Raw genomic sequence first — 18554 nt, forward strand, 5'->3', positions numbered from 1 at the left:
CAATTAAAGATAATTTTTCTTGGGCAGAAGCAAAAGTATAGGATAGGTAAAATGGTACTAGTTGACAAAGATCAATTAAATTGATGATCCCTTGACCTTTATCAACTAGTATCCTTTTATCTATCCTATACTTTTGCTTCTGTCCAAGAAAAATTAAGTTCAAAAGAGATATTAAAGACATCCAGTCTGACATACTCATTTTAAATTAAGGAAACTAAGGCCCAAAGATGCTAATCTATTAACAAGCATTATTAAGGAGCTACTATGTGCTAGAGGTATTCAAACTTGATTGGAGGCAACTTCTGAGAGAAAGATACTAATAACTAGCAGACTGAAGAGTCGAGAGACTGAGAAAGTTCCTGAAAATGATAGCATTTGAACTGAGTCTTAAGGAATCCAGGAAAATAAAAGGCAGAAATTGAAAAAGAATGCCTTCCAGATATAGTGGACAGCCAATGTAATGCAGTATTTGAAGAAGAAAAAAGAGGTCAGTAGTGTAGTTGGATTAGAGGGTACACAGAGAATACAAGAAAAATGGAAGAGTAGGAAAGGGTCAAGTTGTAGAGAGCTTTAAATGTCAGTGGATATTCTATTTGACCATAGAAATAAAATGGAGACAATGGAACTTATTGTATGAGGACAACAAGGTAAGATCTGATTTTTTAGAAAATCATTTTGGTGATTAAGTAGAAAATGAGTTACAAGGTAAAGAGACTTGAGGACCAAGAAATTTGAGAAGACCAATTAAAATGCTATTGTAATAGTCCAAGCTGAAGATTAGGAAAATCTGAAATAAGAAGATAGTTATGCAAATGAGAAGGTGAGATACATGAGATGTAAATGTAAAAATAATAAGAACAGTTAAAAGACTGGATATGTCTGATGAATAAATGAGAATTTGAAGTTACTAACTCATAACTCAGTTATGAGAGTGGAATATTGGAAGGACAGTCATGCTATGAAAATAATACAAGGTTAGAAAAAAAAGAGGGCTTAGACAGAGGGAATAAATCATATACCAGACATGTTGAATTTGAAGTGCTTATGGAACATTTAGTTCAATATGAACAAAAGGCCATTCTAACATGTTACTGTAGCTCAAAACAGAGCTGAGGGCTAGATATATAGATCTGAAAACATTCTAAATAGAGATAATATGTGAATTTATAGATGATGAGATTACCAAATGAGATAGTGTGGAGAAAAAAAGGAGGAAGCCTGGCTCACCACTTGACAATACTTACCATTAATGGTCATGATATGGCTGCTGATCCCACAAGGGAATCTCAGAAGAAGTGATCATTTTTATAAGGGTACAACTAAGGAGGAGCACTGTCCTGAAAACCTCTATAGGAGAGAGTATCCTGGAGAAACAGGTAATCTATGAGGTCAAATGGTAAAAACAGATTTTAAAGCTCTTGCTCAAGTGTCAAGGATGGGATATGAACAGAAGTCTTCTTAGTTAAAACTTTAACTGCATTTTAGGAAGGTTAATGAGGGAGCATATAAAGGGAGTAATAGAAAGATATGGAGACTAACTCAGATTTGAAAGGTCTGTTTCAAATAGTGAGGTTCTTGATTTAAGTTGACACTGGGAATGGTGAGGAAACTATCAATCACAGGGTATTTACAATGGAATTATTTGTTTAAAAAAAAACTAATACCTTAATATATATCACATGAAATAAAAATGAAAAATATCTGAATTTATTAAGCATTTATATAATCCAAAGAAAAGCTATTGGCAAAACAGAGAAATTGGAACAGATAACTAGGCTGTTTGGAAAAATACCTAATTAGGTTTGGGACATGTTCTAGTTTGAGATTACATAAAGACACCCTTTAAAAAGTGTTTCATATACAGCTGTAAATACAGGATGATGTTCATGTTAAGACAAGAACAAAGAGATGTTTTCCTTCTTTTTATTTCAAATATTTTCCACCAGGACTGAGAACCAATATTCCATCCTTAATAGAACAGATAGTTATAGCTTCCCAGATCTTCTTTTTTCTGAGTTTGATTCCAAGCTAAGCCATCAACATCATACTTCATTCACATTCATCTGGCCATCTGGCATAACAGTATTTATGGCTGCAATGGCCATCTGCCCAGCAACACTATAATATATTCCTGCTACTTATATAAGAACTTAAGCATTCCATTGATTGCTTCAAAAGCAAAAAACCAAGTCAATAGGCAAATGATGGGCAACTTGGCTATCAGCACTTTGTGAAGGCCCAGAAAAGACCAGAAAATTTAATTAATCTGCTCAAGGAAAATTTGGTTGAAAATTCAAGATTTCCTATCACAAGACCTCAACCAATTGGCTGAGAAATAAAAACAAAACGAAGTAAGTAAAGTCACCATATTTGAGAGGCTGGCAGAGAATTTTGGCAGTATAATTTTCCAGCTCAATATTCTTAACTAAACTTATGTATAGATCAGGAATTATTAATCACTCACTCTTCAAGTATTTAAAAGACTGACAAAAGATCACTTTTTTTGCTTGGACTGAAAGGATAAAAAAAGTAACAATTACTAGGAATTGTAAAGAGACAGATGTAATCTCAAGAGATATTTTGATTGTCTACTATGTGTGAAGCACTGTGCCAGGAATTTGAGATATGAAGATAAAGAAAGGATCTGATCTCAAAAAACTTACATTTTTGGCATGATCAAAAAAAAATTCACAATGATTAGAAATATCCAAAAATAGTATGGGTTCCCTTATAATGTAATGAGTTCCCTAAGATGAGAAGTCTGGAAAGTGGAAGATCAGTTTTCTGGAATGTGGTAGAGCTGATACCTATTCAAGTACTGATTGAACTAGATGATTTATAAAGTCTGTGCCAATCTTGAGACTGGATACATCTAATTTTTAATCCCTTATTCCTGAAATGTACACCTTCTTTTTCTCTGTTTCTTAGAATCTCTAGCCTCCTCTAAAGCTAAGCTCTTGTATCACCTCTTAGAGGAAGTCTTGCTTGACCTCTCCCCTTCCCAATTGTTAGTGCTCTCTGTACTTTCCTAAATGACCATATAGGTACAAATCTGCTTATACTATCTGCCCATCAGTAGAATATAAACTATCAGAGAGAGGACACTATTTGTTCATCTTGTTTCTACCACATATAGGATAAAAAGACCTTAATAAAGGCTTACTAGATTGAATGAGATTCTATAACAGAAACTACACTAGCCTTCTTATCTAATATTATTCCTACTATTAGTCATCTTTGGAATTGTTGCACTATGAGTCTTAGAATTTGGAGCATAAGTTTGTCATTGTTGTTTTCTTGTTTTTAATTGTTGTTGTTCCCTTCTCCCCTGAAAGTTATCTGTAGATTCTTTTAATTGACACTTTTTGTTTTCTGTGTTCAGAAATTCTATGCAGAATTCTTATGTTTTGGGGATTTTTTGTTGTTTTTCTTTTTTTTTTTTTGCATCATGTTATTCAAATTATTTAACTTGTGTTTTTCTGGAAGAACTCTAAATCTTAAATTTCCTCATGCATCATGTCTTTAAGATCAATGCTTTGCTTATAAGGGGATTACTTCTTTCTTTTAACATTATGATTTTTGTTTCTCTTCTTCCAAACTGTCTTTTACTTCTGTATATTTGCATTTCTAATCAAGTTTTCTTTCTTCTGTTTCTTGGGTAAGAATTGTCACCAATTCATGTCTTCTAATTTGTGAATTATTTCTGTTGTGCAGTTCAAAAATCCTACTATAATAATTCTTATTTCCTTTTTAAGACATTCAAGAACATCCCACTGGATGCTTTCTCTCTCTCTTAAGACAGGCCCTCACAGAACTGGTAGCCGAGTGGCACCCCCTTCATAGAAAAAAAAAAAGGGGGGGAGATGCTAGGGATCCTAGCAACAAGAATGCTAGGGAACAGAGAATAACAAGAGTCTGCATAAATCTTGAGACCCTTCATTCTGTACATTGCACACAATGCCCCATTTGTATAGGCAACAAGTCTGTGCAAAGATAAGTCTTGTACAAACTTGACCTTTGTGGTCTTTGGCTGGTAGGATCTCAGTCCGCTCACTCTTGGGAATGGATATTGAGACCTCAGGTGTGGGTTCTGCCTCACTGGCTAAAGGTCCAGAGGAAAATCTATAGACACACCAGGACAGGCATCGAGCACGCACCAAATAGAGATCACCCCCACTGGCTCCTGGATACACAAGCTAAACACATACTTGTTGCTGGGGCACGTTGGCAAGGAAGATGAGAGGGATATAAGTATAGGACAGAAGAGGGAGAGGGAGGAAGCAAGGAAGCAGGGAAGCAGGGATGCAGGGAAACAGGAGAGAGAGGAAGCAGGAGGAGAGACAAGATGATGTAACCAAGCAATAAAGCTTCTATTACTGCATGAGTGGTGTCAGACTGCTCTGTCATATCCGGAGACATCCGAAGGTCGTAGAGGCGACAATAATTGGGTAAGTGCTCAGACACCAGCTAGTGTCAGCAGGTCTACAATAGCTGAAGACCCCAACACCCCTCCAAACATTTCTTACTTTCTTACTCCACTTTGCCTGTACTTTCCCTGGATGTTGGATCTCGAAGTTGCCTCAGTGTCCTATCCTACAGAATAATTCGCTTTTACCAGTCTCAATCTATGTCCTGTCTTCTGAGGGAACAGAATTTGTCCAAGATAGCCACTGGACATTTGCTTTAGGCAGCCTGGTGGATATATATATGCTCTGACTTCCTGCTCCAGTTCTCTCTGATCTTCAGTTCTCCAATTCAGCCTATTTTATAGCACACAATGATGCAGCCTCCAAAAGAGTGAGCTTCTACACTTTGGTTTTCTACAGCACTGCTTGGAGTAAGCAGGATGGATCTAAGTTCAGGTGAAAGCCTATGTGCTGGCTTGTGCAGCCTTCACAGAACATGGTGAACAATAGGGGAGGTGGTATTGAATAAGTGTATTATGAGCTTCATAAACCATCAAATTGGAATGCTAAAGTCATCAATAGCTAGATACCTAAGCAAAGCTAATCCAGTGAACTGAAGTTATCAGGTCAATTCATCTTATTTGAACTTTCTTCATGAGGCAAGTAAGCAATTGAAAAGTGACTACATCATATGAAAACTGTTCTAAATAACTATTGATTAGAGAAACTCAAATTGAAACAACTCTGAGCTAACATCTCACACCTATAAGAGTAACTAAAATAACAGGAAAAGATAATGATAAATTTTGAAGGGGATGTGGGAAAACTGGGATATTAATGTGTTGTTGATAGAACTGTGAACAGATCCAACCAATCTGGAGAGCAATTTGGAACTATGGCCAAAGGACTGTAAAACTGTGTGTACCCTTTGATTCAACAGTTTCACTATTAGATCTATATCCCAAAGAAAGGGACCATAAAAGAGGAGAAAGGACTTATATGGGCAAAAAATGTTTGTAACGTCTCTTTTTGTGGTGGCAAGGAAGTGGAAACTTAGTGGATGGCTCAACAATTGGAAATGGCTGAAAAAGTTATGGTATATGAATGTAATAGAAGATTATCTTTCCATAAGAAATGTTGAGCAGACTGATTTCAGAAAAACCTGGAAAGACTTACATGCACTCATGGTAGTGAAGTAAGCAGATCCAGGAGAATATTGTACACAGTAACAGCTAAGATTATATACAATGATCAAGTATGATAGACTTGTGCAAAGCAATATATTGATCCAAGACAATTCCAATAGACTTGAGACATAAATGCCATCCACATTCAGAAACAACTATGGAGATTAAATGAGGATTAAAGCATATTATTTTCACCTTTTTTTTTTCTTTTTAATTTTCTTATGGTTTTTCTCTTTTTCTCTTTTGTTTTGATTTTTCTTTCACAACGTGACTAATATGGAAATGTATTTTAAATGATTGTGTGTATGTGTATATATATTTAAAATTTACATCAGAGTGCTTGATGTTTTGGGGAGGACAAGGAAGGGAGGGAGAAAAAACAATTTGGAACTCAAAATCTTACAAAAATGAATGTTGCAAACTATTTTGGAAAAATAAAATTATTGAAATTTTAAAAGTAAATACATCTGGAAATAAAAAAGAAAAAGTTTTTCTCTCTAACCCAAGAGGGTGAGAAACATGCTTCAGAGTTCACAGGAGGGATTCAGGGGTGGCTATTACCTTAGTTACAATCTTATTTTTCACCTCAGCAAGGAATTCATTTTCAAAAAATATTCTGAACACAGCTTCATAACCCCATTTTATATAACTTTCATTTTATCCTTTTAGTTTGAAGTACTAGCATGGGCAATTTGAATCTAGTTCCTAATTACAGACAATTTATATTTCCAGTAAGTGGGGAAATATAGTATATGCCCTAGATAAGATAAGATAAGAGAGTGTGTGTGTGTGTGTGTGTGTGTGATGATTTGCTTTCTTGCCTTCCAGGAATATATCACATCTTGGATATTACAAATAAAAGCTTTGAAAATGTAGGTTTCTTTGTAAGCCTTGACTGCTTGTTGAACTAAAGGTAGATGCCCTTCCTTGTTCTCTCTTTCTCTCTCTAATAAATTAATGTTTGAAAACACAACAATTTTGCAAAATTCTTTTTTCATTAGTTCTATAAATAGCCAGCAATCAAAATGAAACTTAAAAAAAAAAAAAACAACAACAAACAAAAAATTAGGCAATACTTAAAAGCTAAAGAAAATAATAACCATACAGTTTTGTGGAACAAGTTCAACAGAGAGTTTTTCTTTTTGTACTGGATTGCTGTAATTTGGCCATTTCCCTTCTGAAACAGCTTTCAGCTTAAAAAAAAAATAGTTATAATTTGAAGCCACAAATGGTTTATTTACTTCCTTATAAAATGTGTACAGAGATTCAGCATTTAACTTTCATGTGATTTGGAAAGGCAGAACAAATTACCCTCAAAATATTATATCTCTTAATCTCTGGTGTCAGTTTTTCTTTTGACAAAGTCATACACTCATTGCTTAGTTTAAGCAAAATAAAATAATAATAGCAGCAAGGGATACAATCCAACTTTCTGTTTTCTGAGAGTTGGAAGCAGCATGCCTCCCTGAACATGGGAGGGGAGGGGAAGAATCTATCCATCTCCCCAAGTCTCAGTATGAATCTAAAATTTTACAGTCAAGGGGCTCTCTGCCTTCCCTACCAACACTATAGGAATCTAGGGCAATTTTGTATTGGCACATAAGGAAGTCACAGCTTCCTTCCTTTACAATCTTCTTTTTCTTCTTCTTCCTCCTCTCAGTAAGTAATATTGATATCAATTTATTCCCACACCAATCTTCATAGGATCCTAAATCTAGACCTAGAAGGGACTATAAGAAACATCTAGTATAACTGAGGTCTAGAATGATTCAATAACTTTCCCAAGTTCAGATAGTAATTAGTGGTACAAGTCTTATGACTCCCAATCCAGCACTTTTTCCACTTCACCAAATTACAAAAACTATTTTACCACTGGCAATGAAGTTTAATTTATGCTATATTAATATGTTGGTATAGGACATACATATTAACAAGCTGATATGATAATAAGTATATTATTAGAAATAAAGTTAATTTAAATTATATTAATAAAAAATCCTGTGGGAATATGTACAGATAATAAACATGCAAATTATAATCTGATAAAAATTATAGGAGTATTGAAAAAAGACATGATATAACAGAAAATTCTCTTTGGGTAAGACTCAAATTCTACTTCAGCTACAAATTAAGTGTACAACCCTGATCAAGTCATTATCCTTTCTGTGCCATATGTATGATGAAGATCTTGAAAGAAAGTCTCAAAGATATCTTTTAGCTCTAATATACATTTGAAAAATTTTTATTTTAGTATAAGCATGAACACTTCAATCCAAAAAAAAAAAAGAAAAAGAAGACTACATGAAACTGCAAACTTCAGTAATATATAATTTGTTTTAAAGTATATATTAAACAAATATGACAGTTTAAAATTGCAGTTCTGATATTATATGACTATATGCTCAATGGAGTCAAAGTCACAGGTCACAGGAAAATAGAACATAGATTGGGGGCTAGAAGGAAGCTTTCTTCCAACCTTCTCATTTTTATAGATTATGAAAAACTAAGATCTGGAGAGTTTAAACAACTTGGCCAAGAGCAGACAGGATATAGGGAGACAGAAATGGGATTTGAACTCTGGTCTTTTCACTCCAAATCCAACATTCCTTGCTTTAAGTGCTCTGCTTTAAATGAGGTTTGCTTTGCCACAGATTACCTTGATAGAGGCATGGGTAGCATGTGCAGATGATGATACAAATCTCCTGGTTGGGAGAAGGACAATCCTAAAATGGAACAAAGACAATAAATAGTTCAGGAGTTATGAGGGAAATTCAGACTGAGTTGATGGTAAGATGTCCACTAAAGACTAAAACTCAAAAGACAGATTTTCAAAAAGTTCTTTGCTAAGGTAGGATTATAAATTTTGTCATAACAAGAAGTTTTTGCCTTCTTTGTATGCTTACCTTAGTAGAACAGTACATGAATCACAAAAAGCTCTTAATAAAGTTTGTGGACTTCCCCATTTAGGAATAGTGTAAATAAGATTCGTAGTTTATATAAGACATTTAGTGGAACACCACAAGGTATTAACTATCTGAGAATAAATTAGAATTTAGGTCTTATTAATGCCACATTTAGCTCTCCAACTAGTATCAATCAGTTAACTATTTTTAAAAGGCTGAGGATAAGGACAACTCTAAAAGCCTAGGAGTTGATGGAAAAGGGAATATGTTTTTTCCCAGGCCTTTCATCTTGAAATTCCACAATGAAGCTGAAATAAAACGTAATGTGTCATTGAAATGTGACATTTAAATTGACCTGAATTCATAATACTAAATTGTATTGTCATATTTGCATATTTTCATTACCTTTGCAATTCATACTAGAAATCCTAATATTCCAATACTATTTGGCATATACTCAACTTTAGGAGTGACTTAAAGCCTACAGAGATAGGAATTTGTTTGATTCTGAAAGATCATCAAAACTAAATTTAAAAATTTGATTTTTAACTCTCTTTGTTTTAGTATGAATTTCTTTTGTTCTAATATTTCCCTGTTTTTCATAAGATGGCATTTTTTAAAATTACATACCTTAAAACAAGTAATGACTAGCACTAATAAAACTCTTTAAGGATTGTGAAAAACTATAAATATTTCCTCATTTGATCTTCATGATTATCTGGGAAGCTATTATTATCAAGAAATTGAAGCAGATAAAAGTTAAGTGATTTTCCCAGTATCACACAACCAGTTAAGTGTCTGGACAGAAATATGAATGCACATCTTCATGAATCCAGGTCCAACACTTTTACCAATGTGGACACCTTCCTGCCTCTAAGATTCATTGGCTTGTAGCTCCAATTGTTATACAACACACATATACACACATAAATATATGTAAAATTTAATCATTACATTTGCAATTAGTCTGAGAAAACAATATATTTAAATTCAATATTGATCATTTTTCTGAGCAAATAAAATTTTAGATAATCTTTTTATTTGCCTAAATAAATCAAGTCACTTCAAAGGTGTAAAAGTCATTTTGAAAAATGTCTTGTTTATACTTTTTTTTTGTCTCCAGACTTTTAATTTTCCTCTATAAAATAAAAAGTTCTAGAAATCATGCATTTCTACTGCTGAATAAAAATAATTCCTATTTTATGAAGGCATTTAGGTGGCATAATGAATACAATTCTGGAACTAGAGTCAAAAAAACATGAATTTATATCCAATCACAAACACTCACTCGTTCTATGATCATAGACAAATTACTTGTCTTTGGGCTACTTCCATTTCTCCATATGCAAAATGGAGGAATTAATAGCATCTATCTGTTTTGCTATCAATGAGATACTTGTAAAGAATTCTGAGAACTTTAAATGTTCTTATAATTTAGCTTATTACATATTGCATTACAATTCATGAAACATTTTCCTCACACTTATTATCCTTATTTTAAAACTATAGAAATTAATATTCAAAAGGTTTGAAGGAAATGACTACTTTCACAAGGCAATTAAGGAACATAGGATTTGAGTCCAGTTCTTCTGGCTGAAAACCAGTCCCACAAATATGTTCCAAATGCTGATCTAGCAACTAGGTCAAGTCTGCTTCAGATTTGTAGGATTCCATCAAACTTTCACTATCTCAGTATATTACTTTTAAACAAACAAACAAAGAAATTCCTCTCTCATTCTTCTCTTTCCCTCCAACCTATTTCTCCTATTGAGGTTTATAACCTTGATACTATCCATTCTCTTGATTTTTTTCCTCATTTTCCTGTATATTTTGATTGCACATAGATGTTTGTATGTTGACAGCCTCTGATAGTGAGTTCTTTTAGAACAGAAATTATATTTTGTTTTATTTTGTTTTGCCTTTCTAGCCCCTGTTCTTAGTATATAATGGGGTGTATCATATGATACAAAATGCTTGTACTTCTAATCAACTGCCAAATCTTGCCTGTTTCCTCTATATTTTTTGCATTTTCAACACATTCTCTTTTCTCAAACGCCACCTTAGTTCATGCCCTCATTACCCACTGATCTAAATTATTGCAAAGGCCTCCGAAGGAATTTAGGTAACTTCCTCAAATTTCCTACTCTAGTCATCATCTTCTAAACTGATTTTCTTTAAATCAAGTTGAACTGGTAACTGTTTAATAATCAGGCTCAAAAAAAAAAAAGGTATGTGCATACTGTATTTTAGATCTGTACTAACACTTTGTCTAGCCAATCAACAAAACAATAATTCAATTACTGACTTATAATGATTGCCAGTGTCTGAAGTGCAAATGCTTACATTGAAAAGTTAGCAATGGGTTCTCATAAGCAAGTTAAAGCTGGTTTCAGCACATCTCTGCCTTAAACACATATATGATTATGCCTTAAAGTGCTCCCTGTGGCCTCTAGGATAAATTATAAACTCTTCTATTTAGCTTCGAAATTTAGGTTCAATCAATATTTTCAGACATTTCATACATTATGCCCCTTTTTCAAGGCCTTGGTCTTCTCTCCCTTCCTAATTCATAGTTCTCCATATCTAGTCTCCATTTTTTTTTCCATTCCAAACCTACATTTCATTTCTTTTTAATCTCTACTTCTTAGAATTCCTATCCCTTCAAGAGATGTCAAGCATAACCTTTTAAATGAAGCTTTTTTTTTTTTGAGTCCTTTAAATTCTGGTACCCTTCCCTCCAAATCACCTTGTATTTAATTCCCTTGTATATACAGTATGGCATTTTAGTGGTTTTATGCTTTATTTATTCTATGTTTGTATCTATTTTCTTTGTATTTATTCTCTACATACTTATAGATGCACATGCTGTGCCCAGATTAAAATGTAAAGATAATTTCATTCATTATTTTTGTATCCCCAGCTCCTAAAGCAATGACTGATACAATCAGACACTTTACAAATACTTACTGATTGATTGATTGATTGATTCTCAGGAAGGCCTAAGTTCAAACCCAACATTAGAAACTTATTGTAATGCTGAGCAAGTCTATCTGACTCAGTCTCATCATCTGCAAAATGGAGATAGTAATAGAAACTACTTCTCAGAGTTGTTATGAGGATCAAATAAGATAATATTGTAAATTAATTTTCAAATCTTAAAGTGCCATGTAAATGATGTTATTGTTAATATTAATATCACTCCTGAGTAAGTTTTGTATAAGGAGACACTATAATGTAATATTTTGTCTAAAAAAAAACTATATCAAAATGGTTCAGAAGGTTGACTTGTTATATTTTCAGGCTTCAAAGATTGGAGAGGTTTCACTTTCCTATCACCTACAGTGCCCATACCATTAATGAAGTTAGACATAGTCTCTAGACATACGTTGGGTGATCATCTATTTTACCCCATAGTTTACAAGATTCTACCTATGGTTTTTGTTTGTTTGGTTGGTTACTTTTATGCCAAACTGGAGGACACATTAATATAAAACAAAAATATCCAATTGTAGGGAAACAAGGGAGGATTTTTGCTGGCTAAAATATAGCTCAAAAGCTAAAGGTTTTAGGAGGCAGATAGGTGGCACAATGGCTAGAGCACCAACTCTGGAGTCAGAAGGATCTGAGTCCAAATGCAGTCATAGACACTTACCACTTCCCTAAAATAGCAAATAAAAAAGCCAGATAATAATAAAAAATCATCCACATGCTGATGGATATGTGCATAATAAATGCAGAAAAGTAGATCCTTCTTGCTTCAGTTATCTTCACACATTATGGCATGGTGAATAGGGTACAGCACTTGGGAGTCAGAAACATTTGGATACAAATTTTTCAGAAACTTACTTGTTTTTTGTCCTGGGCAAATCATTTAATCTCTCTTGACCTCAGTTTCCACATCTGTAAATTGAGAGGACTAAAATAAATGATAGAAACCAATGTCTCAATAATCAAAGCAATGAGGAGCCTGTGATTCATTGGAAGAGGACTTCATCAAAGGGTTTTCTTTGGCTAGTAAGCCTCCACACTTTTTATGGATTTTTTTTTTTTTTTTTTTTTTTTTTTTTGGTCAGAGAGACTGTGATCTCTCAATATTTTTTTTTTTAAGAAGACAGTCTGAATTCTGAGATACCACTATATACCTCGTAGATTGGTTAAGATGACAGGAAAAGATAATGACAATGTTGGAGGGGATGTGGGAAAACTGGGACACTGACGCATTGTTGGTGGAATTGTGAATGGATCCAGCCGTTCTGAAGAGCAATTTGGAACTATGTCCAAAAAGTTATCAAACTGTGCATACCCTTTGATCCAGCAGTGTTATTACTGGGCTTATACACCAAAGAGATCTTAAAGGAAGGAAAGGGACCCCAGGTACAAAAATGTTTGTGACAGCCCCTTCTATAGTGACAAGAAACTGGAAATTGAGTGGATGTCCATCAGTTGGAGAATAAGTTATGGTATATGAATGTTATGGAATATTATTGTTCTATAAGAAATGATCAGCAAAATGACTTTAGAGAGGCCTGGAGAGATTTGCATGAATTGATGCAAAGTGAAATGAGCAGAACCAGGCAACAAGATTATAAGATGATCAATTCTGATGGACATGATTCTTTCCAACAATGAGAGGATTCAAACCAGTTCCAATGAACTTGTGATGGAGAGAAGCCATCTATACCCAGAGTGAGAACTGTGAGAACTGAGTGAGGATCACAGTACAGCATTTTCACTCTTTTTGTTGTTGTTTGCTTGCATTTTGTCTTCTTTTTCATTTTTTTTCCTTTTTGACCTGATTTTTCTTGTGCAGCAATTTTATAAATATGTATACATATATTGGATTTAACATATATTTTAACATGTTTAAAATATGTTGGATTACCTGCCATCTAGGGGAGAGGGTGAGCAGAAGGAGGGAAAATTTTGGAACACAAGGTTTTGCAAAGGTCAATGTTGAAAAATTATCCATGCATGTGTTTTGAAAATAAAAAGCTTTAATATAAAAAAGAAAAAAGAAGATAATCTCAAAAAAAAATTTTTTTTAATTAAAAAAAAAAGAACAATCTCACAGTCAGGGATTAAATGGGCAGTTATAAGAAATTTTCTAACCACAAGTCATATAGTGGTTTAGACTAAGGGCCATCAAACTTTTTTTTAATTAGTATGAATAAACTGAGGTACACATTTGCAATATTTATATATTCAATTATTTATAAATACCATAAATTAAGTGATATATACAAGCTATATATACCTTACTTTCTATTGGAATTTTGTCTCCCCCATTAGATTGGAAGCTCTTTGAGATCAAGGGCTGTTTTTTGCCCTTTTAGTATATTCACAATGTTTAACCTACTGAAGACATTTAACAAATGTTGATTGATTGATTCACACATTTAAATGATGTTTATCCATTTATTCATTTATCTAATATTTAGCCAAGTAATATCTATTCAAGTAATATTCATTCATTTAAGTAATATTTATCCTGGAGTCAATAGGTAGTCAGTGGAGTTTTTTGAATGGAGGAGTGACATAGCCAGATCTAAGCTTTAGGAAAATCATTTTGACAGCTGATCGGATGATGAATCAAAGAGGGGTAAAATAAAGGCAGACTGAGACAATTAGGAGCCTATTATAGAAGTTCTGATTAGAATATTTCACAAAGAATAGAATACAACTCATCATATATTTTACTTAGTCATATAACCTTTGGAATCAGAAAACACATTCCAAGGGCCCCACGCCCTATGCTTTAAAACTGTCACAAATCAAGCACAACACAAAGACAAAACAATAAAGCTTATATTAGCCTGAAGCATTCTGATGGGTTTTGTTGGAAGTTTGTACCTTTAGATATACATTAAAAGAGCACTTCCTTTTGTCATGGATTCATAAGATGCTACATAATTTAAAAACTGAAAAAAATAAGGAAAAATTTCCTCCAATACACACTGACCATACCATCTTACAGGAGAGGGAACATGCCTACCTTATTCTTTTTCACTTTTGCTGTCATCAAACAATCAGTCAAGAAACTTCTTGGAGGAGGGGGGAAGAATGGGGAAGAAAAAAAAGGAAAATCAAAAGAAATTTACATGATAACTTTGTTTTATATTAAAAAGGAACAGAAATTTGTACATAGTAAAAGTCTCAGTTTCACATACAATCATCTTTTTAATATACTATATGATGAAAATATTTGTTCTCAGCTATGCCCAGAGGAAGAACTCTGGGAGATGACTAAAAACCATTACATTGAATTCCCAATCCCTATATTTATGCCCACCTGGATTTTTGATTTCCTTCACAAGCTAATTGTACAATATTTCAGAGTCTGATTCTTTTTGTACAGCAAAATAACAGTTTGGTCATGTATACTTATTGTGTATCTAATTTATATTTTAATATATTTAACATCTACTGGTCATCCTGCCATCTGGGGGAGGGGATGGGGGGCAAGAGGTGAAAAATTGGAACAAGAGGTTTGGCAATTGTTAATGCTGTAAAGTTACCCATACATATAACCTGTAAATAAAAGGCTATTAAATTTAAAAAAAAAAAAAAAAAAGAAAATATTTGTTCTATTCTCTAAATTAAAAAAAAAAATTTAAGAAATTTCAATTAAGTACCTACTATTTACCTGGCATTTTGCTAGGCATTGGGGACACAAAAAGAACTAAAATAATTTCCACATGTACATATGTAGGTATATAGAAAATATATACAAATAAAAATAAGATAATTTTAGATAGAAGACACTAATAACTGGTAGGATAAGGAAAGGATATTTTGTAGAAAGTGAGGCAAGAAAAAAAAGGAAAAAAAAAGAAAGTGAGGCAAGATGAGTTTGAAAGAAATTAAGGATTCCTAGAGTAATATGGAAAGAGTCTATACCAGGTGTGAGATATAGTCATACCGAAAATACAAAAACAAGAGAATAAATTTTTGCATAAGAAAAAGGAAGAAAGTTAATTTGTCTGAGACATAATATAATGTGTGAAAAGAAGAAATATGTAATAAAACTGGAAAGGTAGGTTGGGCCAGGCTAGTGTTTAAAGACCAAACAAAGATGTTTTTATTTAATCCCAGAAGTAATCTCATCTTCTAGGTTGCTTTCTCCTTTGATCAGTAAGTTGTTGATATCATCTAATAGGCTGGTTTTTTTTCATTGTACTAGGTTCTGTGGGTTCTTTACAATGTGTTAACTTTTAGACAGCTTTTCCCCATAGGGGAGGTCATATCATTCTTTTTACAAATACGAACCTTAGCTGAGGATTTTTTTTCCCTCAGTCTTTGTATGAGTCAGACCTACAGATATACCCAGCTAGTGTATAGAATAAAAATTGTCTCAGACCACATCAACCTTTATGAATTCTTTCTGGTTTCCCATAATAAATCAATATTTGGGTTTGTATAAGTATATTCATATCAATTCACATCATATCCTTGATTGCTATTTCTATGACCTTGGATATTGTCCTGAGACTTCACTCAACAAGATTGGCAAGATTGGAATAGGATGGTAACCATATTCTTATATTCCTGTAGTCATGCTGAATTGTTCTTCTTTTTATACACTATGTAGACAAAATTGAAGTTAAGCAATTTTATACCTAGAGTGAATGTTCTTTTATTCATTCATTCTTAATATATTTATTAAGTATTTACTAGCACAATGCTAGATACTCCAGAAAAAAAGACAAAAACAAAAACAAATTGCTGTCCTCAAGTAGCTGATGAAGATAAACTATCTGTACATAGATAAGTTAATGCAAAGCATTTACAAAAGAAGCATTTAGGAGACTTAAGAGCAGGGAATGTAACCACCAGCTAGGGAGATCAGGAAAGGTCTTGTTGTAGAGAGTGAGTTCCTGAGCTTTTCCGACTTCAAGAAGTATAGAGATCTTAAGAGGTGAAAATGCATTCCAGGCATGAGGTGATAGACTGTGCAAAGGAATGGAGACAAGAAATAAAATGTCAGGTATAAATGATAGTTTAATTTGGATGGAACAAGGAATAAAAATATGAAATTAATATAAGAATGTAGGTTGTATATATAATATAAATGGCCTTAGATGTTAAATAGAGGAATTTGTATTTTATCAAATCTCCCAAAGTGAGCCATTGAAGTTTTTTGAACAAGGAAGTGACATAATCAGTTTTATTTTATTTTTTTTTTAATATTGACATTGCCTATGTGGAGAATTTGTTGAAAAGTAAAGAAACTAGAGGTAGTGATATCAAGTAGGAGACTTATTGAAATAATTTAGGAAAGAGATGATTAAGATGAACACAAAAGTATTGATTTGGGATTGTAAAAAACCAGACTGAGTGTTATGCAATTAGATTCAATAAGACCCGGCAACTGATTGCCTATGATGTAAGAAGAGAGAAGAAAGAAAACACTGACTTTTAAGTTATTATACTGAATTACTGAAGAATGGTGGTACTCTCAGCAGAAATGGGGGCATTAGTGACCTTCATAGCCAGCTGAAAAATTCTTAAAAGCTGTTCTAAACTTCTCAGAAATCAGAACAGAAGGTCCTTTTATTTTCATTTCCTTCATAAAATTTACATTTTTATATTTTTATAATATTTAACTTTATTTTTCAAAATACATGCAAAAAAAAAAATTCAACATTCATCCTTGCAAAATTCTATACTCCAAACTTTTCTTCCTCCTTCACCTTTGGAGCAAGCAATCTAACATAGATTAAACATGTACAATTCTTCTAAATATATTTCCACCTTTAGTATTGGGCACAAGAAAAATCAGATCAAAAGGGAAAAAAGAGAAAGAAAAAAATGAGCAAGCAAACAACAAAAAAATGAAAATATTATGTTGTGATCCACATTCAGTCCCCATAGTCCTCTCTCTCTGGATGCAGATGGCTCACTCTATCATAAGTCTAGTGGAATTGGTCTGAACCATTTCATTGTTGAAAAGCATGAAGTCCATCACAGTTGATCATCATGTAATCTTGTTGCTGTGTACAATGTTTTCTTAGTTCTACTCACTTCAATTAACATCAGTTCATGTAAGTCTCTGCAGACCTTCCTGAAATTATTCTATTAATCATTTCTTATAAAACATTTATATACATTACTATATACATTACTTATTCAGCCAAGAACAGAAGATTCTTTAAAATAGGGCAAAATATAGGAGAATAGTATTACTGGAGTTCCAAAGTCTCTTATCCATTCCAGCCTTTCTCTTTCATTCACTAATTAAGATGGTGTTATTAATTAAATCTGAGATATATAACAGAATCATAGTATAAGTTAGAAGGGATCTCTCATATCAACTAATCCACCCACCTTATTTAAAATAAAGAAACTGAGATCCAGAGAGATTAAATATTTTTGTCCAGAACCACAAAATGAAATCATATCTTCTAATTCCAGTCAAATAGAGGAGAACTCTATTCATTCCTTTATATTGTTAGGAAAGCAGATCTTTCCCTTTCTCATAAACACATCAAGGATTTCCCTTCATCAAGTTATCAAGTCAATGATATATATATCCTGATATATAAGCATTATACCTACTATGTATCAGAAATTGTACTAAGCATTGGGGATATAAAGAAAGGCACAAAAAACAAAAAACAAAAACCACCAAAACAGTCAAGGAGCTGACATTTTAATAAGGAAATTACATCACACATAATCATACATAATCACACCTATGTACAAAGAAGATATATACAGAACAAATTGTAGTTCATCAACAGAGGTTTGATATTAATATTCAGAAGGATTAGAATAAATTTCATGTAGAAGATAAAAATTTAGTTGGGACTAAAGTAGAATATAAAAGCCCCACAGATTTCTTTGGTTTTTCAAATGCCAGAAATGAATATCTAAAAATGGACAAAGATAATGAAGCACATTCCTAAAGAAAATCTGTCTAAACATTTAAAATGTGTTTATGACATTCTCAGATTTTGAAATGAAAATAATTGCGGCCTTTTTTTAACCCAGAAAAAATGGTTATTATCAGAAAAATAATCTTGTACCATTTAGAGAATTTATTCTTCACAGAGCACAAC

The sequence above is a fragment of the Sarcophilus harrisii genome, chromosome 3, assembly GCF_902635505.1.
Source record: "Sarcophilus harrisii chromosome 3, mSarHar1.11, whole genome shotgun sequence".
Lineage (NCBI taxonomy): Eukaryota > Metazoa > Chordata > Mammalia > Dasyuromorphia > Dasyuridae > Sarcophilus > Sarcophilus harrisii.